Genomic DNA, 27776 nt, shown 5'->3' with positions numbered 1-27776 from the left:
CACTCACTTCTCAACTGTCAGGGCAGCTCTCATCTTGGTATTCCTGCGCTTCAGGGCGCAGGAAAGCAACTCACAGAGTTCCAGGAAAGTGGCCTTATGCATGCAAAAGTTTCGCAGCCACTGTGAATCATCCCATACCTGCAAGACTATTTGGTCCCACCAGTCTGTGCTTGTTTGCCGGGCCCAGAATCAGCGTTCCACTATATCAGCCAGCCCCAATGCCACCAGGATGTCCCAATTGCCACATCCCATGCTTTCAGGAATGTCTGTGTCCATGTCCTTCTCACAATCGTCCTCGTGCTGCTGACTCTTCTGCACATACTCCAGGATAATGTGCAAGGTGTTTACAATGCTCTCAACAGCAGCGGTGAGCTGAGCGGGCTCCATGCTTGCCACGCTATGGCGTCTGTATGGGTAACCCAGGAGAAAAGGTGTGAAAGGATTGTCTGCAGTTGCTTTCACGGAGGGAGGGAGGGGAGACTGATGACATGTACCCAAAACCACCCGCAACAATGTTTTTGCCTCATCAGGCATTGGGAGCTTAGCCCGGAATTCCAATGGGCAGTGGAGACTGCAGGAACTGTGGGATAGTTTCCCACAGTGCACCGCTCTGTGAGTTGATGCTAGCCACGGTAGTGAGGATGCACTCTGCCGACTTAATGCTCTTTGTGGGGACAGACACAATTGACTGTATAACATTGATTTCTAAAAATTGACTTCTATAAAATCTACCTAATTTCATAATGTAGACACACTAAGTTTTGCTTCCCAGATGGTCAGGATTTAGCCAGAGCCAATCTGGGTTCCTCTCTCTGGCCTGGTCTAGTCAGGACATCTCTCAGGATTAGGACAAAGAAGGTGGGGATGGCAGCCTTGATGATAAAGCTTGCTGCAGCAACTGCTGGCAGACAGATACTTCTTTTGCTAATTTTTCCCTAAAGCCTTTTCTTTTTAAGAACTCCCAAAGGGAGTGTTGAGCAGAATAGTCATTTTGTCCACCAATTGCCCTAATTTCCAACACATCAATTTTGGTTCATTGATTTCTGGTCCTCTACACCTCTTGTTTACTAGTCATAATCTTAACACAGTCTCTCAGTGGTAACAGTAAAACCCTTGCTGTTTAAATTAATTCAGTCTGTCTCCTCCTTGCATCTTTTCTAAAAGAATTTTAAGTAACACGTCATTGTGATGCTGTATGAACTTTCACTCCGTTTTTTCAGTTGCGCTTACTGTTAGCATGAATTTGTAGGCTCAATTATCACAACAGGCCTCCCTTATAACTTTTTAGCCCCATGGTTAGAGCTCTCACCCAGAAAGCAAGAAAGTATAATGGAGGCACCACCATGTCTCCCCCCAGATTTTGGATGGGTCCTAATCCACTTGGGCATGTTCTGCTATTTTGCCCAGGGAGCCCAATGCTCAGAGGCAATATCTATTTTCATCTGGATGAGGATCCCACTGGAGCTTAGACATGAGAGTGACGCATTATGTGCATGTCCAGAAGCAGAAATGTAGGTGCTTATGGGAAAAAAAGTTAGGTGCCGAAGGATATTTGGTCCCTATTGGGTTAGGCAGCAGCCAAGCAGGGGTTTGGAAGATCTCAGTGACACCAAAATTTTGGACTTAACTGCCTAAAGTGGGGAGTTAATTCCCTAAGTTCTTTTGTGGATATGGGCCTCAATGTACTACACCGCTACTCAGCTTGCGTGCTAGTTCAGTGCTCTGCCCTATGGGTCAAATTCAGTCTTATGCAGACAGGCCTACTTACCACTTAAGGCCATTTCACAAGGCCTACATACCACTTGAATCCCACTTAATTTCTTTGGGTGAAATCCTAGTCCCATTGGTTAATGGCAAAACTCCCATTGAATTCTATTGGGCCAGGATTTCACCTTCAAAATATAGCATAAGTGACACATATACCTTGTGCTGGCCCTGTACAGAAGGAAGACTTTCACCTTAAGAGAATAAATCAAGCCAACCTAGAAGGAGAGAAAAACTCTTTGGTCCTTGCTGGCAGGTTGGTTCTTAGTTTTTGTTCAAATAATCAACAATAAAAGGAGGATCTTCCTAACAGAGTCAATAGACAAGCTGGCATGTTTCAATCTTGCTAAAAAAAGGAACCATGGTGAATGTCAGAGACTGTGCCTTAATCCTCACTGTGAAAGCTGGCTCTGTGGGCTTTTTATTTTGGGTTTGTATAGTAGGCATGGTTTTTATTTTTCCAGGTTAAAATACATGCTCATATCAAAGACTATGTAGAGAAGCATACACCTAATAGTGAAGTCAGGCCAAAGAAGTGTCCGAGTAGATATAAACAGGAAATATTTTTGGCAGCATAGAAAGCTCTGATTGTCGCTGTCTGAACTGTACTTGGCATGTCTAGACAAATAAAGAACACTGTTGCCAGTCTGTCAGTCTTCATATGTATATGATATAGTCACAACTACACTAAACAAAAAGACAGCTTTATTGTAATATACCAGATTTCCTAAACAAATTAAATATTTACTAAGAGGCATTTAAAGTAGCGTAACATTTAAGAAAATTAGCCCATTCACAAGTGAAATACACAGCTGGAATCTTTCTCTTACATGGGACAAAATGGCTCCAACATAATTAACTGGCCCATACATCCAAATACATATACCAAAAGCATATATTTTTTTTCTCCAAAGGTGATTGAAAATTAATCAGGCACTTTAAGCTGTAAATTTTACATGCTGGGATCTCATTAGCAGATTTGCAAGTTCAGTTGATACATAGTATCATATCACTAAGTTTAAACAGCTGAAATGTTATTAAATGTTCACTTCTTCTGTGAAGCCTCCAAGCCCCAATCCAAGTCATCAAAACACTGTGATGTTTTAAAACACCGTGATGTTCATTGTATTAAAAAGAGAAGGGGACACAAAAGAGAATAACACCTTAAGTCAGAACTTGGAGAGACTCAGAGAAAGCTGAAATAACTAAGTCAGAACCAGTTTAAAAACAGTGATATATGATATTGATTCAGATACAGTCCAAGGAGATCACTGCCTGGTTTCCATCACTACAGGAGAATGGAGCAAGCCACTGGGGCCCCTTTTTCTCAAGAACCACAATTACAGGAAAATGCAGCAGGCTGTTATTTGTCTCCCTACAGGGCAGTTGAAAAGGGCAGGAGGCCATTGCTGACTTTCACAAAGAGGGATAGGCTATCCAATAATAGATCTGTGGAGGGACATCTCTGCTGTCACTTAATGCCCAATCCAGCAAAGCACTTAGACCTGTCCTTAACTTTAGGCTTGTGAGTACTCCCACTGAAGTAATGTGCTAAAATGCTTTGCTGGTCTGGATTCTAAATCACTTAAAGGTATGGGCATGACATTTTAAAAAGAAAGTAAAGAGTAAAAGTTAAAAGGTATATTTTCAATAGTTAACAGTACTGGAGAAAATCTTGAGCCCAATAATGCCCCCCCAATTTGATTCTCTCTCTATCCATCCTTTATCAGCTTCGCCCTGGCTATTAACCTAACCCTGGTGGTTCTTACCTTGCTGAAAGAGGGCCAATATGGAAGGCTTTATCACTTAATGAGAAATATCTTGGAATTTTGTCACTTGAAATACAACAGCTGATTGGCTGACAATAGTCCTTAACAAGTAGATAAAGGAAAACTTCCATTGTAAACAGAAAATAAATAAATCTTTACATTTTGGTTTCTCTTCATGGCTCCCTCAGCTAAGCTCAGCAGCATTTTCTGTTCCCAAGACCCCATGAAACAGTCATAAGGGGACACAGAACATGTGGTTAAACTGTAGAACTCATTGCCACAAGAAGTCATTGAGGACAAGTATTTAACAAAACGCAGAAAGGATTAGATATCAAGAATATCCAGAATTGTTATAATTAATTATAACAAAAATTGTGCAGGGACGTTAAACTTCAGGGTTTAAGCCAATCTCTAACTATTAGAGATCAGAATGAGACCTAGGTGGAGGCAGATATGGGTTAATCTGCCCTACTGTGGGCTTCTTGCATCTTCCTCTGAGGCATCTGGTACTGCCCCCTGCTGCAGACAGGGTCCTAGACTAGATCAACCTTGAGTCTATGGCAGTCTTATAACACAATGCCCTGAAATGCATGAAAGCTGTCAAAGCACTTGGCATTCTAAAATATAATAGAAAACAAAAACAAAAAAGAACTAAAATAAGTAGTAAACTAGTATTTATAATAATAGTCTTTGTCAGTCAAGTAAAGATATTTGTTATCAGCCCCTATCAGGTAAGTAATATAACAAAGATCTTCATTTGAACATTTTATCATATTTCCACCATAAATTGCAATGTAAAAGCATAAGCACAGCATGTCTGCAGCTCATGAATTGTTTGCTGTTTGTCTGAAACTATGGCACTTAACTTAATTGTTGACAGATTGTGAGATTTTTAGTTTACTGGAGTTTGTCTACTATTGGCATTTTAATTAGCTTTTGCCATAAGTGCTGGAAAAAATTAAAACCAAGGCAGCACTATATAACGTCACCAAGATTCATTTGTATATGTATACTTTCTACGTGTGGAATGGGCTGAGAATGAGCCCATTTGTTTCTGCATTTTGCCACCACTGCCTCTATGGTAGCTAAATGCAGGCTTGGTAAAGGGACCCAGTGAAGATTTCTCTCTTTTAATATTTAAAATATATTCCTTACTTGTGTAACTAGCTGCATCTTCTGAGCTCATAAGCCTTTAAGACACAAGTTTCCTTCTGGGGCAGTGAGACTCAGATCCTTTCTGGTTTGTCCCAGCAGAGATTCTCTCTGATGAACCCCGGGACTATCTGAGCAGCCTCCATGGTACAAGATCTATTTCTCTCATGCTTCCCTCAGGCACAACCCTGTGGCTCCTTACAAAGGCCCAATCACCATGCCTTCCACCCATATCGTCACACAATTATTTGTGCTGATGCTAGGGTACCCTGATAGACAGCAGTAGCAAAATTTACCAAATAGATCAAAGTGCAGATTGTGCATGAAGATCGTAAGTGAAAATCTCCTGGACTTGATGCTAGGTGTTTGGGTTCTATTCGACAGGATTTATACACAGGCTTCAGTGTTGTGGGTATCTTGTAAGGCTGCTTGGATTTTATATCCAACTTAAATATTCAGTTGGTCCACAAAAGCATTTTGCTCAATTTGTGTGTGCAACACACTTTCTGTGGCTAGATGGAAATGACTAACAGTGTAATACTTCTCCCCACACTGCAGTAGAACTTACTCACTGAAGAGGAAGGGAGGAGAAAAACAAACAAAACAAAACAAACAAACAAACAAAAACAACCCCAAACCACTTGACTGGCTTATCTGGTTTTGTTTTGTTTTCAGTTTCTATAAGGGCTGCCAAGCAATTAAAAAGTATTGATTGCACTGTTAAACAATAATAGAATACCATTTATTTAAATATTTTGGATGTTTTCTACTTTTTCAAATATATTGATTTCAATTTCAACACAGAATACAAAGTGTATAGTGCTCACTTTATATTTATTTTTTATTACAAATATTTGCACTGTAAAAACAAATAGTATTTTTCAATTCACAAGTACTGTAGTGAAATCCCTTTATCATGAATGTTGAACTAACAAATGTAGAATTAGGTACCAAAAAATAACTGCTGAATTCAAAAATAAAACAATATAAAAGTTTAGAGCCTACAAGTCCATTCAGTCCAACTTCTTGTTCAGCCAATCGCTCAGAAAAGCAAGTTTGTTTACATGTGCAGGAGATAATGCTGCTTATTTCTTCTTTACAGTGTGAACTGAAAGCAAAAACAGGCATTCGCATGGCACTGTTGTAACTGGCATCACAAGATATTTACGTGCTAAATATGCTAAAGATTCATATGTCCCTTCATGCTTCAACCACCATTCCAGAGGACATGTATCCATGCTAATGATAAGTTCTGCTCGATAACAATCCAAAGCAGTGCAGACCCATGCATGTTCATGTTCATCATCTGAGTCAGATGCCACCAGCAGAAGGCTGATTTTCTTTTTTGGTGATTCGGATTCTGTAGTTTCCACATTGGAGTGTTGCTCTTTTAAGACTTCTGAAAGCATGCTCCACACCTCATTCCTCTCAGATTTTAGAACACACTTCAGATTCTTAATTCTTGGGTCGAGTGCTGTAGCTATCTTTAGAAATCTCACATTGGTAACTTCTTTGCATTTTGTCAAATCTGCAGTGAAAGTTTTCTCAAAATGAACAACATGTACTTGGTCACTATCTGAGACAGCTATAACATGAAATATATGGTAGAATATGGGTAAAACACAGAATAGGAGACATACAATTCTCCCCCAACGAGTTCAGTCACAAATTTAATCAATGCATTATTTTTTTAAATGAGCATCATCAGCATGGAAGCATGTCCTCTGGAATGGTGGCCAAAGCATGAAGGGGCATACAAATGTTTAGCATAACTGGCACGTAAACACCTTGCAACGCCAGTTACAAAAGTGCCATGTGAATCCCAGTTCTCACTTTCAGGTAACTTTGCAAATAAGAAATGGGCAGCATTATCTCCTGTATATGCAAACAAACTGGTTTGTCTTAGCAATTGGCTGAACAAGAAGTAGGACTGAGTGGAATTGTAGGCTCTAAAGTTTTACATAGTTTTATTTTTGAATGCAGTTATTTTTTGGTACATAATTCTACTTTTGTTAGTTCAACATTCATGATAAATATGTTGCACTACAGTACTTGTATGAGATTAACTGAAAAATACTATTTCTTTTGTTTATAATTTTTACAGTGCAAATATTTTTAATATAAAATAATATAAAGTGAATCCTGTACACTTTGTATTCTATGTTGTAATTGAAATCAATATATTTGAAAATGTAGAAAAACATCCAAAATATTTATAATAAATTTCAATTGGTATTCTATTATTGTTTAACAGTGTGATTAAAACTGCATTTAATCACAATTAATTTTTAAATTGTGATTAATGTTTTGAGTTAATCGCATGTGTTAATTGTGATTAATCAACAGACCTCGTTTCTAAGTTAAATAAAGTTTGAACCAAAGAGTAGTTTGCATATCACTTTAACCATAGGTGTGGGAGTTCTGCCTGTATGGTTATAGTATATCCTGTACTTGGATGGGAATCTAATCTCTAATTTGGTGCACATGCCAGTTCTCTGGCATCTTTAGGCTGTCCATCTGTTATGATGACAATCTGCCCACTCACAAGGTGGTATGCAATAACCAGGGAGGGACAGCATGCAAACACAAAAGCTGACATTCTCTATACATAATAATCTGCCCACATGACATTCTCATAAGCAAACTAAGAAATATGATCTAGAAAATAATCTCAGACCAAATCAGTACTCATTGCTATGGAGAGGTTCTGTGGCACCATGTAGATAACATATTGAAGGTATTTTCTGAATTTTTGTTACAAAAAGGATTTCTGTCCCTGATATGTTTCAGAGTAGCAGCCGTGTTAGTCTGTATTCACAAAAAGAAAGGAGTACTTGTGGCACCTTAGAGACTAACACATTTATTAGAGCATAAGCGTTCGTGGGCTACAGACCATTTCATCGGATGCATAGAATGGAACATATAGTAAGAAGATATATATATATATATATATATAATATATACATATATAATATATACATATATACATATATATATATATATATATATAATATATACATACACACAGATAAGTTGGAAGTTACCATACAAACTGTGAGAGGCTAATTAGTTAAGATGAGCTATTATCAGCAGGAGAAAAAAAAAACTTTTGTAGTGATAATCAAGATGGCCCATTTAGACAGTTGACAAGAAGGTGTGAGGATACTTAACTTAGGGAAATAGATTCAATATGTGTAATGACCCAACCACTCCCAGTCTCTATTCAAACCCAAGTTAATGGTATCTAGTTTGCATATTAATTTAAGCTCAGCAGTTTCTCGGAGTCTGTTTTTGAAGCTTTTCTGTTGCAAAATTGCCACTCTTAAATCTTTTACTGAGTAAAGATCATTTAAGAAAATATATATAAAATTATATTAACTTCAAAAATTATATTGTTTTATATAAAGGAAGCTTGAAAAGCAATAACTGAATATTTTATTGAAAGCATCTGAATACATAATCTGTAATACCCTCCACCAAATCAGCAGGGGACTAGACCATATTTCCCTAGTTTGCTTATGAGACTGTCATGTGGGACAGAGTCAAAAGCTTTACTAAAACCAAGTCTACTGTTTCTCCCCATCCCCTAGGCCAGTAACTCTGTCAAAGAAAGGTTTCAGAGTAACAGCCATGTTAGTCTGTATTTGCAAAAAGAAAAGGAGTATTTGTGGCACCTTAGAGACTAACCAATTTATTTGAGCATAAGCTTTCGTGAGCTACAGCTCACTTCATCGGATGCATCTGATGAAGTGAGCTGTAGCTCACGAAAGCTTATGCTCAAATAAATTGGTTAGTCTCTAAGGTGCCACAAGTACTCCTTTTCTTTCTGTCAAAGAAGAAAATTAGGTTGATTTGTTCTTGACAAATCCACATTAGCTATTATTTATCACCCTATTATTCTCTAGGTGCTTACAAACTGATTGTTTAGTCATTTGTTCCAGTATCTTTCAAGGTGTTGAAGTTAGGCTGACTAGTCTATAATTCCCCAGCTTCTCTTTGTTTCCCTTCTTAAAGATAGGTAGCATGTGTGCCCTTCTCCAGTTCTTTGGAATCTCACTTGTCCTCCATAAGTTCTCTAAGATAAGCACTAATGGTTCCAAGATTGCTTCAGCTAGTCCCTTAAATACTGTAGGGTGAATTTAATCAGGATCTGATGGCTTGAATAGTTTTAATTATCTAAATGTTGTTTAACCTGTTCTTTCCATAGTTTGGCTTGTGTTCCTTCCCTCTGGTTGTTAATTTTAATCATGTTAAGCATCTGCTCACAATGAACCTTTTCAGTGAAGACTGAAGCAAAATAGGTGTTAAACACCTCAGCCTTCTTGATGTCATCTCTTATTAGCTCTTCTTCCCTGCTAAGTAGTGAAACTATACTTTCCTTCATCTTTGCTCCTAGTGTGTTCATAGGACATCTTCTTATTGCCTTTTATGTCGCTTACTAGGTGTAACTCATTTTGTACCCTAGCCTTTCTGATTTCTTCCTACAGTTGGTGAAGGAGCTTTATGTTGTAACACTCAGGATGGATGCTAAAAACTTGCTAAATTTCATTTACAGCCAAGAGAGAATAGAATCCAGATTGGTGTTACCTGTGTTAGCGCTACAGAGAATGGAAAAATCAGCAAAAGCATATTGCATCAGTATTACTGATTATTCTCAATAAATCAAGGCAGCAAAAAAGGTGCTTTTTTCCCCCAGGACCACTTTGAGACTAGAACCACATTTTAAATTCTACATATAATACCAGGACTTGAATGACATTCTTATGATTTTTACCACTGCAATTAGAGAGCAATGAAACTGACCAGCATGTCTGTTTCACATATTTCATTTCAGATACCGCAGAGATCCTGAAAAAAAAAAATTGTGACTTTCTGGTCGATGAGAAATTTTGGTAAATTTGTTTTTATTTAAAATCAGAAGGAAACCAACTTCCTATATACCAAACCTTCTCACAAACCAAAAATCTTGAGTTTTGACCAACTCTAGCAAGAAGTGATAATAGCACTACAAACAGAAACTAAAGTCCTGATCCCAAAATGAACTCTGGGCAGACAGACCCCTACTGCCACACAGAGCCATATTGAGGTGCTACGGATGTTCTTATACAGAGCTCATTTCAGGACTGGATGCTAAGATGGCTGTTGAAATAAATTATTATTGCATGAATCTTAGCCTAACATTATGGGTTACCTTTTTAAAAATACACTAGAACCTCAGAATGACGAACACCTCGGGAATGGAGTTTGTTCGTAACTCTGAAATGTTCATTACTCTCAACAAAATGTTATGGTTGTTCTTTAAAAGTTTACAACTGAACACTGACTTAATACAGCTTTAAAACTTTACTATGTGAAAGAAAAATGCTGCTTTCCCTTTGTTTATGTTTATGTTCAACATAGTACCGTACTGTATTTTTTTCCCCCTTGCTTTCTGCTGCTGCCTGATTGTGTACTTCTGGGTCAAAACGAGGTATGTGGTTGACTGGTCAGTTCATAACTTCAGTGTTTATAACCCTGAAGTTCTACTGTACAACCACCAAATTAACCTGATTAGATAATGAGAGTGTCTTACCTTGATTTCTAGTAGATTTCAGTTTAAATCAAAGCATTAACACATTACAGATTGTTGTTAGTCTTTCTTCCAAAAATCCAAGGCAGAATATCTGTAGAGATTAAAACACTATTACTTCCCCATAGAAGGTGGTCTCTCAAGGCTGTAGGTTAGCTGTGTGGGCTGGGTAATACCAATTTGTACTTGCTGCAAGAGTCAGGTGAAATGTATTAGTGGAGTAGTAGCATAAAAGAAGAGGGCAGTACCTTTTAGCCTGACAGCTTCCAGTCAATAGAATAAAGCACTTCACCCTCCAACATTCTCATTCTACTCCCCTTTGAGATCACTTAATGTGTGTAATGTACTTATTTACTTTTGAAGTTCATAATAGTGAACAATAAGGTTGGCCTTAAATAATAAATTGTCAAATTCTGCATTTAGTATAACCAGGTTGCTAAGTATCAGCATCTTCTGAATACAGAGTAGTAGTCTCTTAATGTTGGACTACTGTAAAGCTTGTCGCATTTGGCTGTGTTAAGGTACAATAAAGGTATTTCAGGATAGAGACAAATATTTGTACATTAGGAAGCAGAAAACATAACCTGCTTGTAATGAGCATGCAATAGTTTCAACTTAGTTCTCACCAAAGTGATCTTACCTCACAGTTTTAGGATAATCAATTTCTTAGGCTCAGGAGATCCAGAAGATTAATATGTAGCATAGGAGGGCCTATGTACTACTTCCAAGGGCAGTAAAAAAGGAAAATGTGAAGCTGAAAAATCTGTTGTGTACTATTTAACCATACTAAAGTTTACTCTCTAGGGACTCATTTGTGCCATTTAGGCAAAGCCCTGCCTTGGGGGCAATGTGGAGTCACAGGGGATACTTCCTGGAGCTTCTGGGCACTGGGCACCTGCTAATAGAAGGTCTCATCTCTGGTCTCATCTCTCCTCCTCCACTGCCACAGCCAGCAGACTCCACTGGCTCACAAGTAGGAGGGGCAGAGACATGGCCCTCTCTCTTCCCTGACCATCTCTGCTGATTTAGCAGCACCTGGCATGCCCAGGAAGATATGAACAGATCAGCCCTTGTGCTCCTTAACTTACAGGGACTGACCGTTATTTGGCCCATGCAAGCTGGAAAAAAAGACTCCTTATACCCTCCCCCCACCCATTGCATAACTGTTTAAGGACATGCTAGCATCAAGCTGTATTTTAAAGAAGCCTTATTGTCGGCGCAGGAACAAACCGTCTCGATGAGTCGAAAGAATAGCAAATATGACAGGCGACCAGAGAAATCTTTGGTGAGCTTAAACAAAAAAAGGAAGTTTACAAGAAGTGGAAACTTGAACAGATGACTAGGGAGGAGTATAAAAATATTGCTCGAGCATGCAGGGGTGTAATCAGGAAGGCCAAAGCACAATTGGAGTTGCACCTAGCAAGGGATGTGAAGTGTAACAAGAAGGGTTTCTACAGGTACGTTAGCAACAAGAAGGTGGTCAGGGAAAGTGTGGGACACTTACTGAATGGGGGAAGCAACCTAGTGGTAGATGATGTGGAAAAAGCTGAAGTACTTGAGGTCTTCACAGGCAAGGTCAGCTCCCAGACTGCTGCACTGGGCAGCACAGTATGGGGAGGAGGTGAGCAGCCCTCAGTGATGAAAGAACAGATTAAGAACTATTTAGAAAAGCTGGACATGCACAAGTCCATGGGGCCACATCTAATGCATCTGAGGGTGCTGAGGGAGTTGGCTGATGTGATTGCAGAGCCATTGGCCATTATCTCTGAAAATTTGTGGCGATCAGGGGAGGTCCCAGATGATTAGAAAAAGGCAAGTATAGTGCCCATATTTTGAAAAGGGAAGAAAGAAAACCCGGGGAACTACAGACCGGTCAGCCTCACTTCAGTCCCCCAGCAAAATCATGGAGCAGGTCATCAAGGAATCCATTTTGAAGCACTTGGAGGAGAGAAAGGTGATCAGGAACAGCCAACATGGATTCACCAAGGGCAAGTCATGCCTGACCAACCTGATTGCCTTTTATGATGAGATAACTGGCTCTGTGGATATGGGGAAAGTGGTGGACATGATATATCTTTACTTTAGCAAAGCTTTTGATATGGTCTCCCACAGTATTCTTGCCAGCAAGTTAAAGAAGTATGGATTGGATGAATGGACTATAAGGTGGATAGAGAGCTGGCTAGATTGTCGGGCTCAACGGGTAGCGATCAATGGCTTGATGTCTAGTTGGCTGCCAGTTTCAAGCGAAGTGCCCCAGGCATCAGTCCTGGGGCTGGTTTTGTTCAACATCTTCATTAATGATGTGGATGATGGGATGGATTTCACCCTCAGCAAGTTTGTGGATGACACTAAGCTGGGGGGAGAGGTAGATAGGCTGGAGGGTAGGGATAGGGTCCAGAGTGGCCTAGACAAATTGGAGGATTTGGTCCAAAAGAAATCTGTTGAGGTTCAACAAGAACAAGTGCACAGTCCTGCACTTATGACGGAAGAATCCCATACACTGCTACAGGCTGGGGACCGACTGGCTAAGCAGCAGCTCTGCAGAAAAGGACCTGGGGATTACAGTGGATGAGAAGCTGGATATGAGTCAACAATGTTCCCTTGTTGCCAAGAAGGCTAACAGCATATTAGGCTGCATTAGTAGGAGCCCTGCCAGCAGATCGAGGGAAGTGATTATTTCCATCTATTAGGCACTGGTGAGGCCACATCTGGAGTACTGTGTCCAGTTTTGGGCCCCCTACTATAGAAAGGATGTGGAGAAATTGGAGAGAGTCCAGCGGAGGGCAATGAAAATGATTAAGGGGCTAGGGCACATGACTTATGAGGAGAGGCTGAGGGAACTTGGCTTATTTAGTCTGCAGAAAAGAAGAGTGAGGGGAGATTTGATCGCAGCCTTCAACTACCTGAAGGTGGGGTTCCACAGAGATTGGAGCTAGGCTGTTCTCAGCGGTGACAAATGACAGAACAAGGAGCAATGGTCTCAAGTTGCAGTGGGGGAGTTTTAAGTTGGATATTAGGAAAAACTATTTCACTAGGAGGGTGGTGAAGCACTGGAATGGGATACCTAGGGAGGTGGTGGAATCTCCATCCTTAGAGGTTTTTACGGCCCAGCTTGACAATTGCCTGGCTGGGATGATTTAGTTGGGGTTGGTCCTGTTTTGAGCAGGGGGTTGGACTAGATGACCTCCTGAGATTTCTTCCAACTCTAATCTTCTATGATTCTATGATAAATTCTGGAGTAAGTTTACAGAGTGATGAGAAGAGGATCTGATTTTTAACCTGTTGCCAGTAATGGAAATACTAAGGGCCATGTTTCTAACAGGTATTTAGGCACCTAGTGGGATTTTCAAAAGCATCTTGGCACTCAACTTCCATTGAAATCTATGGGTGTTAGGCTCCTAGATGCTTTTGAAAATCCCACAAGGTGCCTAAATTCTTTTTTAAAAAAAATCTGGTCCTGGATTTTTCACTCTCTATTTTTTTTATTGTGCTGAAAAAATATTCCTAATTAAGAACTATGAATTAAATGATACAGACTTATACCTGAGGGCTAAATTCTGCTCTCACTTCCACTGCTGTAATTCTAGAGTAACTTCATTGAAGAGAAAAGAATTACTCTCTGAGTTTATACCTGTTTAAATGAGATGTGAGCCTTGCACAGTTCTCCTGCTTTATTTCCACTCTGAATTTTTATTTGCTATTATTATGATTTATGCAGTGGGAGGAGAAGGGATACGTTGAGTGTGTTTTTCCCTGCTGTGAAGAGGTAATGACAAGCAAAGGCCCTGATTCTGCTCCTTGAACCCTTGTATTTATACATAAAATTTTACTCCACAGAAACAGAGGGGGTGTGCTAGCAGATTTCAATGCAACGACCCAATCCTTCAACTCTTAGTTTCTGGAGTATTTCTTATGTAAGTACCCACCATTGACTTCAGTGAGAGTATTCAGATGAGTAAGGATTAATCACATGAAAGACTGCAATTTTGATCCCTGAGAGAATAGACCTCCTATAGAAGTCAACACCATATAACCACAGGTGGAGAAAAACAGTAGATAAGGTAAGGAAAAGGATTGCAACAATTTATAGTATCTTTTTAACGTACACATTCTTGATTACTTTTATTTAACTAAATTGATTTTGTTATTTGGATCTTTGGCCTTGGATTTTTTTCATATATATGAAGCTAGAACAGATAATAGCAGTTATGAGGAATTGCTTTCCATAGCTTATTGTCTGAAAAAAGGATTAAACAGTTAAGAACTATTGTTGCATGATGTTAAAAGCCATCACCTTCCTGTGAAAATAGAGGATTTTAACTTTTTTTTCACTTGTGCTCTTAGAGAAAGAGGGAACCATTTTTAGACATCCAACACCATTATTTTACAGGGCACAGATACTTGGTTTATCGTGAGGGAAACAGAAATACAAACAAATTTACTCAATCACTTTAGAACTTTTCATTATAACTCTCAAAAGATCCTCATCTCAGTGCATGCTATCATTATCCTTTTCATTTACCTAATGTTTACTTTACTACATGCAATTTCGGTTCCATGGACAATTCTGGGTGATCCTACCAAAATCTTAGGCTCTTTACATCAGGCCTACATCTCTCAAGACTTTAAAATGTCAAAGAGGCTAGTGTGAAGAGCAAACTTGGGAAGGAAGAGAGCACTAAGCTGCTTTCAAGCCTTTCATATTAGTAGCTAAGGATCATGAAATAGCTGTGTAGAGAGTAAACATGACTTTTTATTAAATGAAAAAATAAAATCAAACTTCCTTAAGGCACTCCAGGAACCCTTGTAACCTTTCAGATTTTATATTTGCTGCTACCCTTTTTTGTTATTACATGTCACAAATAAATGTATATATATAAAAAACTCAAACCACATTGAATCCACAAAAGGATGTCACATACACGTTTACTATATGTCTGTACAAAGCCTGGCACAATGAGGCCAACCTGGCTGGTGTCTAGGTGCTTCCACAATATAAACATTAAATAACAACAACAAATAAGACTCCAAAAATAGCAACTGTTAAGAGTGGAATTTTAAAGCATCTAAAGTATCAATCATCACTTCTAATTCTTTATTATCATTTTTATTAATTTTTGCCTTTGAATGCAAATATCTAAAAAAATGAAAATTCTAAACTTAAATTTACCACGGCAATATACAACATAACATTAACATACATACACAAAAATAATTTTAACCACCTTTAATATTAAATATAAAACCAAATCAATGTTTTAAAAAACACTTTACAATTAATAGGGGGACAACACAGACAATACAGGGAGGAGAAGCATGAAAGCAGGGAGAATCATAGAATCACAGAACTGGGAGGGACTTCGAAAAGTCCTCTAGTCCAGTCCCCTGCACTCAGTTCAGAACTAAGTATTATCTAGACAATCCCTGACAGGTGTTTGTCCAACCTGCTCTTAAAAATCCCCAATGATGGAGATTCCACAACCTCCCTAGGCAAATTATTCCAGTGCTTAAACACTCTGATAGTTAGGAAGTTTTTCCTAATGTCCAACCTAAACTACCCTTCTTGCAATTTAAGCCCATTGCTTCTTGTCTTATCCTCACAGGTTAAGAAGAACTATTTTTCTCCCTCCTCCTTGTAACAACCTTTTATGTACTTGAAAACTGTTAACATGGCCCCTCTCAGTCTTCTCTTTTCCAGACTAAACAAATCCAAATTTTTCAATCTTCCCTCATCGGTCATGTTTTCTAGACCTTTAATCACTTTTGTTACTCTTCTCTGGACTGTCTCCAATTTGTCCACATCTTTCCTGAAATGTGGCACCCAGAACTGGATACAATACTCAAGTTGAGGCCTAATCAGCGTGGAGTAGAGCAGAAGAATTACTTTTTCTATCTTGCTTACAATACTCCTGCTAATGCATCCCAGAATGATGTTTGCTTTTCTTGCAACAGTGTTACACTGTTGACTCCTATTTAGCTTGTGATCCACTATGACCCCCAGATCCCTTTCCTTCCTAGGTAGTCACTTCACATTTTGTATGTGTGCAACTGATTGTTCCTTCCTAAGTGGAGTACTTTGCATTTGTCCTTATTGAATTTCATCCTGTTTACTTCAGACCATTTCTCTAGTTTGTCCCGATCATTTTGAATTTTAATCCTATCCTCCAAAGTACTTGCAACCCCTCCCAGCTTGGTATTGTTTGCACTTTATAAGTGTACTCTCTATGCCATTATCTAAATCATTGATGAAAATATTGAATAGAACCAGACCCAGAACCGATCCCCAAGGGACCCCGCTCATTATGCCCTTCCAGCATGACTGTGAACCACTGATAACTACTCTCTGGGAATGATTTTCCAACCACTTATGCACCAACCTTATAGTGGCGCCATCTAGGTTGCATTTCCCTAGTTTGTTTATTAGAAGGTCATGTGAGACTGTATCAAAAGCCTTACTAAAGTCAAGATATACCACATCTACCACTTCCCCCCATCCACAAGCCTTGTTACCCCATCAAAGAAAGCTATCAGGTTGGTTTACACAATTTGTTCTTGACAAATCCATGCTGACTGTTACTTATCACCTCATTATCTTCTAGGTCTTTGCAAATTGATTGCTTAATTATTTGCTCCATTATCTTTCCTGGTAAAAGGGGAATTAGGGAGAGATTCAAAGGAGAAGAAAAAGGGGGAAGTCCATCTGGATCAGCCATTGGGTTTCCTTAGTGAAATGTTTCTAAAAGTGGAGCCCAGATTGCTTCCAAATCCTGTAGTTGATCCCTGCAGTGGGAGATGATCCATTCTTGGACTACTTGGTCAGAATACTATTATTCTGTGCATTGATTTACTTTTCCACCTCTGTACAATTATTTGCTTTGTGATCATGGCTGCTATCTGGAACCATGAACTTTTTACTGGTGAGAGGTAAATATCCTAATATCTAGTTCTTGCCAATGTCTGAGTGCTAAATCCCCAAATCATTTTAATTAGAGTGGCAACTTCTCTCCTCAGATGTTTAACCAGAGGACATTGCCACAATCTGTTCATAAGCATGTCCCTATCTTTACCACATGCTAACGTATTTGAAGGAAGAACTTCAATCTTATGTTGTTTTTATGGTGTCCAATACAGTCTCCTTTTTTGTTGTTGAATAAATATAAACACATATTTTGCATTGCGTAATACAATTGACCACCACAGAGCTTTTAAAGGATACCCCAGCTCTTGATCTGAGGTTCTAGTAACATCACCAAGATTCAAAAAGTCCTTTTTCATTAAAAGGCCTACATGTATGATGACTTGGACAGGGGAGTTTGTGGAACATCTTCTATCCGCTGTACTGGAGATGGGTCTCAGGCAATCCCAGGCATCTGGGCCAAAGTGATAGGTTAGTAAGTGTTTCAGTTCTATATGTTGCCATATTGCTGTGGCTGGGAGGTTATAATGATGCTATGGGACCTGGAGTGGAACTATGACCATCTCATAATCAACCAATTCAAATAGGCATATAATTACTCTCTCTCTAAACTCTTCATATGATTGGTTGCAATTGCAAAACTGTAAGTCGGAATTACCCCAGATGGTGGCTTGTACGGTATCAGGAAGAAATGGAATTTACTGGCAAAAATTCTCCATATTTTCCTTGTGGCCACTACCGAGGGTACTCTGTTTTTATCTATAGGGTAGGATGAGGATCCCAAGAGCCTGAAAAGGGGACTAAGTGTCATTAATTCTCTTTACATCTCCACCCATCACAAGGTTATTATTGCTGGAACCAGTGAGAAGCCATGGACATGACAGAGGCAATATAATAGCTTGGAAGACCTGGGAGTCTGAAACCCACCCCATCAATGGGGAGCTGAAGTTTCCTCTAAGATAGACAGGGATATTGTCCGAGACCCCATTTAAAGATATTGATGATCTTATGAAGACTATTAAAATAGGGTGGTGGGATGAAGAAAGGTAGCCCACTTAAAATGAACAATAATCTAGGTAAGGCGTTCATCTTAACTGTGTTAATTTTCCCACAAAGGCTCAGAGAAAACACTCGCCTCCAATTGGTATCTTTTATGGGCAGTAAAGGGCATGTTCTAAACTCATTTCTGCAAGTGTTTCAAGATTCCTTGGTATTTTTAAACCCAAGTATTGAATTGCCTCTACCTATGAAATTTCCACTGGGGAGGGTAAATAGCATGTATTCCTATTTCACTTGATCAAAGGCCTTTTCCATATCTAAGAAAGTCTTGGAAGTCACATGACACAACACTATTTTATCTATTAACTGGCTTAAATTATTGAAGCCATAGTAGCCTTTAATACACCTCACCTGTTTTGGATGTGTGATATTGGGCACAACTTACTCCAGCATAGCTGCCAAAATTCTGGCCAATATTTTCACATCACTAACAATAAGGAACATTGGTCTATATTTCAAGCATGAAAAGAGTGCCCAGTCTGATTTAGGAATAAATGAAATCCAGGCCTCCTTCAAGGTGGGGAGTGGGTGAAAGAGTATCCTCCTCCAGGGCCTTATTGAACAGTGCAAGCATTTTGCCTGTGAGGGGTTCAGCACATATTTATAAAAATCAATAGGGAAGACATCTGGGTCAGAAGCCTTACCCAATTTCATGGATTTCAGGCATCAATAACCTCTGATGAGAATGGGGCATCTAAGCTCTCCTGCTGGACCAGAGAGAGTTGGGGCATTTATGTTTTAGCAAAGAAAGGTTCCCACACCCTTGTGTGAAGGGCAGAATTGGAATTGTATGGACTTTAATTTTTACAAAATAATTATTTGTTTGTATCTCAGGACACGGTGCATAATGTATTACGTTTATCTCAATAGTAGATCCCCTGACCATTCTTTGCTTAAGTCTGCCTGCCTTTTCTCCTGACTCTCAGAAGTCTTGTCTTAACTGAAAAAATGCAGACTGAGGCTATGTCTTCACTAGCACTTTTGTCAGTAAAAGCTTTGTCAGTCTGGGGTGTGAAAAAACATTCCCCTGACCAATATAAGTTTCACCGACCAAAGCGCCAGTGTGGACAGCACCATGTCTCCTGCTGACATAGCTAGTGCCGCTCATTGGGGATAGTTTAATCAAGCTGACAAGCGAGATCTCTCCTGTTGGCACAGAGTGGCTACACAGGAGACCTTACAGCAGTGCAGCTGCTCAAAGGGCTCTAGTACAGACATAACCTAATCCTGGTCTGTGTAACCTATTGAGCTCAGACCTGTTGCTTCTTTGGCTGCAAAGGACTTTGGGGGGGAAAGATTTATAGTCCATTCCTGGTCCTTCTCCTTGACTTTCCCTTCAAAGAGCATTATGTTTCCCCTTTACTTCCTCTTTTTTTTTTAAGCCACAACAAAGCTAAATTCTGCCTCAAAAGTTTCCTCAAAAGAGATTGCTAGAGGAAGTTGAAGGTTTCTAACTATCCAGGAACAGGTCAATTTCCTTCTTTATAAGCATCTCAAATTGGAGGTCTAAAAGCAATGAGGTATTAACCATAGATCTATTTTGTTTCCTGCCCAATGTATCAGGAATAAATTATAAGGAAAAGGGTGTATGGTCAGAGACCACCATTGTGAAAACTGGGGAGTTGAATACAGATTGGACTAGTTCCCATGAGATGATAAAAAAGTCAATCCATGAAAATGTATTCTGGACAGAAGAGAAAAATGCATAATCTCCTTCTGTTGGATGCATGAGCCTCCACGCATCACTTAGCCCCAAATCATTTATCCTGGATTTCGAGCTTGGTTACCTTACAGTTAGCGGATGGGACGGGCGGGGTGGGGGGGGGGACAATCTATTAGTGGTTGTAGAATCTTATTAGAGAGCTGCCTGCTGTCATGATGGGAACATGTGTATCTCTGTACATCTCGGCAAAGAATCTATGAAGTCTCAGGCTCATTCATATTGAGTTCATAGAGATTAGTCAGGACTACTTTGGACCCCTTTAAAGCGGCTGGGTATGAGAAACCTATTCTGAGCATCAAAAGTAATGTCAAAAACTTTTGCTGTCCATTTTCTGTGAAACAGCTCTGAGACTCTTCTACAGTTAAATGAGTCTCATGTAAAAATGCTATGTCAACCTTGGCCTTTTTCAACAAGGCATAAACTTTCTGACATTTAATGTGGGGGGTGTTAAATCACCTAAGGTTGCAAGAAATTAGATTATGGTTTAGAGCCTCAGGAGTAGTTTAGACATTGGTATCTTAGAAGGGGTTTTAAAGAGATGTTAAGGTATACATCTGTTGCCCGATGCACTACATCCTTTGCAGAAACTCCCAGGCTGGGTGGAGGTGGGGTGGGGGAGAGAACAGGGACTGTGTCCCAGATATTAGTGTAGCTAGTTTTATCACACAAGCAGCCAGACCTCCAAAGAGCAGAGAGAGAGAGAGAGAGTGTGTGTGTGTGTGTGTGTGTGTGTGTGTATGTATATATATATATATAAATAAAAGGTGAGATAAGGCACTGGCATGAATGCACCCCTACCTCACCTGTTGGAATGAGTTAGTGGTGTTGGGACCAACACACTCATCAGGTTAGGAAGATCTGGAGAGAGGAATGAGGGTGGTGGAGGCTGAGGCATTGGGAAGTGGAGGCTAGGTGGAGCCACACATTTGTTAAGACAAACAGTGCCAGGGGTTGGAGTCATCAGGAAGAAAGCACCCAAAAGATAGATAGTTATTGGTTATTTATGAAGCTCTCAGCTTCATGGAATGAATGAGTCTCTTCTCCAGCTATTAGGTGAAAGCTCATGTAATACTTTAGCTCCTTTTGTTTTGTCAGTGTCCTGCCTATCAACAGCCATCCTCTGTTCCACAATCTCCCTTATCAAGTCTGGAAGAAGCTTTATTTCAGAGTGGGGACTGCCCAGAGAAGCTTGTTTTTAACCTTGCCTTCAGTACCATGGTTACTTTGGTTGTGAATCTCAGGAATTTCACTACCAGGGCTTTGGATTTAGCCCCAGGGCAGGCCTCAAGCCCTGGGACCAGTGGACTTTTTCTATATCAAATAGAAAGTCCTCAGGTAGAAAAAGTATTTCCATTAAAAGTCTGGGGATAAATTAGAGGTTTTCTTGTTCTGCTTTTCTCAAGGACTCTTACAATTCTAACATTTTATTCTGTGTGATCTGCCTTCTAGATCAGCCAATTTACTTTTAATTAAATTTTAGATCCTTGAAGCATTTCTCAGTTTGGGCAGCTACATCCTGCCTTTGATCCTCTACTGAGGAAATATTAACCTCTGCTTCTGACATAGTGCCTGATAGCAGCCACAAGGAGGATTCAGGAGCAGACGCTGTTGGAGAGTGGTGATTAGCTTTAATTGTGTGTGTGGCTGCAGCTAGTTTTTTGAGCAGTCAGCCCCTCACTATTCTCAGCAACAGCCATCTTGCACGGGAGGGTATCAGTGGGGGATTCCCTGCACTGCCCTTAGGCCGGTAGCACCTGAACCCTACAGTTGCAAAGTGTGTGAGTGGGAGTGTGTAGTTCTGGTGGGGAAGAATAGAGACCCCAGGCAGGACTCTGCTCTGTCCACCAGAATCATAGCCTTCCCTGTATTTTGGGTCTGCGGGGATCAGTTGCCCTGAGGCAGTAAAGGGAGCCCTCGGTATCTCTGCTGTCTTGGCCTCACTCACTCATTCCTGTGACAGTGGAGCTACAGAGGGCTCTCTGTGCTGCTCCAGGAGCCATTTGGCAGCAAGATGGCATTCCCTGAGGCTGGGAGTTCATCCTCCTCCTTCTCCTCACAGTCCTGGCAGCTGGCCTCTGCTATATTATCCAAACTTCCACCTTATCCACATCTCTTCCTTGTCCCACAGTATGAGATACATGCTGCAGAGGGCATGTATTGCATGTTTGTCATGTCGGGAAAGGAAAGGATTTGGCTAAGGTTTGGCTAATAGGGTTTTGTGTAAACTGGAATATACTGGATTTCAATTTGGTAAGACTGTCTACAGTTACGATAAGTTGCATTCAAGATACTGACACAAATATATATATGTTACCATTTAAAAAAATTAAACGTTTCCTTTCTGATAGCCTCAGAATTTGCTTATTGGAAAATCTGTATCTCTGAATCTTATACAAAACAGTGTATAAAAATGGCAACTGTTCTGCTTATATATTATACAGTCCAGATTAAATTAAGTGAGATTTTAGCTTCTGAGGAGATGCAGGCAGAAATCTGTTTAGCTTTCAAATCCACTAAGACTGTTCAGCTGTTTGTTCCATGGGTTTAAAGTAAAATTAGAAAAAGAAAAGAAAAAATGCAGATGTCAGTGGATTGATAAACTCCAGAGGTTGTACAATTCAAGCTTGTCACTGCAATATTGTAGTTACTGCCATGATCAAATTAACCAAATTTATGAAGGGTTTTTTGTTTTTTTTTTTTTTTTTTTTTTAATACCACTGTATGGAAACACAGTTAACACTTTTTGCTTCATTATCAAGTCAAAGGAGAAAGAATTCTAAGAACTGAGACACCATATTAAATTAATTCAGCATTTCTAGCCTGGAATGTATATAGAAAAAGAGGTGTTTGTAAGTGGTTAACATGGTCTTGGAAAGCAGTAAGTATTGTGAGACTGATTCTCAGCTAGTGCAAAATGGATGATCACCGCCTTTCAAATCATGCTAGCTGGTTGTTGTGTATCTGAGAATAGCTTCAAATATTAAAGACCACCCACAATAAGCTATAATTACAATGCACTTCAATTCACTGCCATCTGCCCATCCAATCATAATTCACACCAACTCCATAATGCCACTTCAACAAATAACTCTGTCCAACCCTCATCCTGTCTCTCCCTGTCACCATAACTGGCAGAGAAAAAAGGGGAGCTTCACTGTGTGTTTGGAAGGTTACTAAATCTCTTCTGTGGCAGACCAAAAGGGCAAGACAATGCTTTCCAGAGCTGAAGGGCCCTGACGAAGAATGCAGTGCTCTCAGCTTCCTGTCATCTATTTTGCAGACACTCCAGCAAAAAATGGTATGAGGAGAAAGGACAACTCTAAAGTAAGTGGTTTGGGTCCAGAATAGGACTCTGAGAGTCAAAAACATTTCTCCCTTTGTCATGCTCATCAGCCATAGCCCAGATTTAGTAACTTTCACTTCATATGGCGTAGAGAGGTCAGTTTACCAAGAGATCATCATATCATATTCCTGAAGCATTAAGGCTGCTAGAGCGCCCACTTCTCTTGCATCCCTGATCCATAGGAGAATGAACTAGAATTCCTCCATCCTCCCTCCACCTGGGTCTCCAAATCCTCCTCTTGCACCACTACAGAGAAGCTTCCTAGAGCTGACATTCATAGCTTGTAGGGAGTGCACACCTAATGCTGGCAGCAAGTAGCCTGGCCCCAGGGGTGAAAGTAAGTCCAGTGACTTACCAGTACTCTGGGGCCAGCTCTGCCCCCGGAAGGGGCAGGGTTGAAGGGGGTTAGAGCTAGCCCCAGCCCGCCCTGTAAGGTAAGTGCCTCCCTCCCGCACCGGGGTAGCAGCAGCAGCCCCCGGGGCTATTTAAAGGGCCCGGGGCTCCCCTCTTCTACTGCCCCAGTCCTCTAAATAGCCACCAGAGCCCTGGGGAAGCGGTAGGGCTCCAGCGGCTATTTAAAGGACCGGGGCAGCAGAGGTAGCTGGAGCTCCGACCCTTAAATAGCCCCTGGAGCGCTCGCTACCCCAGGGCTCCGGGGGCTATTTAAAGGGCCCGCGGCTCCCCGCTTCTACCACCCCGGTCCTTTAAATAGCCGCCGGAGCCCTGGAGTAGCGGGGGCGGGGCTCTAGCGGCTATTTAAAGGGCCCGGCAGTAGAAGCAGGGGAGCCCTAGGCCATTTAAATAGCTGCCGGAGCCCTGCAGCCGCTACCCCAGGGCTCCAGCAGCGGGGCTCTGGAGGCAATTTAAAGGGCCCAGGGCTCCAGCCACTACTGGGAGCCCCAGGCCCTTTAAATTGCCCCCTGGGGAAGCCGGGCTGCCCCAGTATGGTGCACCGGCTCTTACTGGTACGCCATACTGGGGCGTACCAGCTTATTTTCACCTCTGCCTGGCCCCCATCCAGTCTTGGTGATACCACAAGCATGACCTTAGAAGGGGCAGGATAAGATTTCTCTCTTTTAGACTTGAAGGCACCAGTCAACCAAAGTCTGATTAGTGTCTGTTAGAATTGCTAGCTAAGTACATAAATACATACTTATGTAGGGCCAGATTCATTTCCCAACAAAGTCAATGGGCATCTTCCCATTGACTTCAGTGCAAGGTAGATCAGATCCATAACCCTTTTAAAGTGCATATAAATTAGGGTGGTCTCAGGTCTTGTTGATTTTAAATACTCATACATTTAAAGCTGCTAAACCAATTTCCTTCAAACTTGGCTGAGGTTTCTTTTTAGTTTCTCTACATCACATTGAGCTGTACAATATAAGCTTTATTTGAAGAAAATCACTTCCATCATTTTAAAGTTATGCATGCCCACCACACGCGTGTTTTAGTGAATGCCAATCGACTTTGACTACAATTTTTGCTATTGGGTGCCTAAAGGCATCGAAATTAAATTGACCTCATTTTTCCAGAGGTGCAGAGCATTCATTTCCATTAGAATCAGTGGGAACTGTGAATGGCCATCACCTTAAAAAAAAAAAATCAGCACATTAATTATGTAGGTGTCTCAATATGGATTAGACGCCTAACATTAGGTAACCATGTCTCAAAATTTTGCTCTTAATGAACTTTTCTTCTGTGCTTTGTCATTCCATTCAGAACTTAACACACAGTTTTTCCTCCCTGACAAAACTCAAATGTCTGAAAGATTTTGCTCCAATTAAAAAAAAAATCTTGTTTGGTTTCTTGCTTCTAGGTACAGGGTCAGTTAATTTAGTGAACAGGTACAAACTATTAGTAATCTGCTTTAGTGAATTCAAGCCCTCTGGGGCTTGATCATTAAAATATTACATTTGAGAGTACAATTAAAGAGTGATATTGCCTCCAAGTTGTAGTAGTTCTTATTTTGAAAAGATATCACAGACCTTAACGCAATTCTTGAAATGAACCCAAACCACATCTAGGTTTTAAAAAAATGTTTGGACATACCTTCTCTCTGATCCTCATATCTATGTTTTTTATGGCACCACCCTGGTTCTCTGATTCTGTGGCAAGGTCTGCAAGTAATCATCTTTAAATCTTATGGGATAGATTGCTTCCGAAGTGCTAAGTGACAGGCAAAATATCCCCCTTAGTTAACATTTAATATGAAAAAGACAATTGAATTGATTGATTGTGTATTTGACTGTCACATGCATTTTAAATTGTTAGAAAATGCCACATAGCTCAGATATTCACATAACTAGCAAGATATAAGAGCATATAGTTACCAAGATATTCTCATAATATATTTTCAGAAGGTTGATATGAATGGAAAAGGCTTGAATTCATGGGACGATTGTTTTCTCTACTTGCTCTGTATGTCTGAAATGGTGATTCCTGGTATTTTGATGTTGTCATTCACAGAAGGTACCTTCCTGAAAGTACAGCCCTTCCCAGAGCATTACTAAGAACTATATAAAAAGGTAACAAATTGTCCACTGAGAAGCAAACGATATGTAGATTATGAGGACATTACATAAGATGGGAAAACCAATGAAAAACCCTAATATTCTTACTATCTATGCCATCTGAAGAAGACTGTAACAATCTGCAGTAGCCTGTTGCAAAATGACCACCTTATGGTTTCAGAGGTGACTCTCTGCAAAATTTTAAAGACCAGCTACCAGAAAAGCATGCTAGGAAAGTTCCCCATAAGGTGAACCCATTCTAAGGAGTTCCATGGTGAGTGGACAATCACAGATGATGAAAGTCATCCCTATGCAGAGGGCTAGAATGCACAGTTCTGAAGGTGAGAGTGGGATTTAAGTGATGCATAGGCCTTGTTCTGGTCCTGTACAGAAGGCTGGATTCCACCCAGAGGAAGTGGCTTCTCAGGGGTGGGTGAAAGCTTTCTTAAAGCTAGAGATTTGAGTGGAAGGCACCTTAGGTGTTACAAAGCTTCAGGCTAGTACATTAGAAATACTCAACATCATTGTTACACAATGGATACAACTGTGTCATAAACTCTACAATTCATGGACACCTGCTACTTTTTTGCTCAACATTTACCACCACTTATCTATACAGAGATCCAGCAAGGACAGAGATACATTTTTGATCCATTTTAAATGAGCCTGTTTGATGTACTTAAATTTTGATCATCGTCGTATAAACTGTTTCCCAACCCTTCCATTTCCCTTGTTGTACCAAATAAAGTCAGAGCAAACTGAAGATAAGATGTGGTTGTCACGGTGTGCATCACTCACCACTGGTCCAGAGTCTCCTCCTGCTCACTCTGGGGATTTGCTTGAGGCTGACGCCCATTTCTTCAGTCTGCACACCAGCACTCTGTTGCTGTTCCCACCTATGGTTTCTCTCTCAGCTCCACAACCACAGCGTCCTCTTCATGTCACTGTCCATGTTCCCCTGCTTCTGGGGGAAGTTTGGCTCCTCAGTAGTCCAGTCACTTCCCCAGTGGTGACTGCAGTAAGTTGTCCTGACACTTCCCCAGTGGCAGTGCGGGGAACCCAGGCCTACCTACTACTCTGGGTCCCAGCCCAGGGACTCTATGGATTGCAGCCTCCTGCTGCACCTCAAATTCCTCTCACTGCTACCATATCTCCCTTGGCCACTTCCCCATGGCCCTAGCACCTTCTTCATAACTACCCAGTCTCAGCAGCCAGCAGCTCCTCTTGCTCCTAGATCCCTCCCAGTAGGAGCTTGTTCCAAGGTGCCGCAGGTCTCTGAGCCTGCTAGAGACATGGTCTTCACTCCTTGAACTCCAGCCAGTGACTGGACTTGCTCTACCTTGCAGCTCTTATTATTTGGGTCTCCTCACAGCCCCGCTCCTATTGGCTGCTCCCTGCATAGCCTCCCTAGGCTGCTTTTAACCCCTTCTCTGCCAGTGTGGGGTGGATGCCCCAACACAGATGTAAGCAAATTTATTCCTCATCATATGAGGCTTATATCTTACCTACAAGACATTCATAGGCTATGCCTATACTCAGAGCTAGGGGTGAGATTCTCAGTCCTTGGGATGATTTACAAGTACGGCCACTTGCTGCTGCTCACACGACCATGTGTGCAGCATGCTAGCTCAATCTGTACACGAGCTGGGAATCACACCCCTAGCTCCAAGTGAAGACATAGTGAGGGACTGAAGACTGATATTCAACAATGCTTTCCCTTGAATAGATGGTTATATATTTGGACCATTTATATTTTTTCTGACCCCCTCTCTCTATCCCCTTTCCCCTTGAATTAATGCATCTTTAAGTATGAGCACTCAGAAGTCACAAAATTCCAGATGTTATTGGATGTAGTTACTGGAAATGCACCAGGACTGGGGGGATGATAGGGGCCAGGTTACTGCACAGGATCAAGCAATCCCTGAGCTGCACTACACATTGTATACATTTAATGGTTAGCATCAGTAACAG

At 40.6% G+C, this 27776-nt stretch overlaps 1 long non-coding RNA gene across 1 annotated transcript in view; it reads right to left on the bottom strand.

Moving 5' to 3' along the window:
* Positions 1–4009: 4009 nt before the first annotated feature.
* LOC141992867 (uncharacterized) overlaps positions 4010–27776 on the bottom strand; it is a 34169-nt gene continuing 10402 nt past the window's right edge. The window contains exons 3-4 of the long non-coding RNA XR_012640676.1: positions 10258–10348; positions 4010–4114 (exon numbers count right to left, since the gene is read on the bottom strand). This is a non-coding gene — a long non-coding RNA (uncharacterized LOC141992867). The remainder of the gene's footprint in view (positions 4115–10257; positions 10349–27776) is intronic.

This window comes from Natator depressus, chromosome 8, assembly GCF_965152275.1.
Source record: "Natator depressus isolate rNatDep1 chromosome 8, rNatDep2.hap1, whole genome shotgun sequence".
NCBI lineage: Eukaryota > Metazoa > Chordata > Testudines > Cheloniidae > Natator > Natator depressus.
Note: the sequence above shows the minus strand (reverse complement) of the source record. Positions and strands in the feature narration are given on the sequence as shown.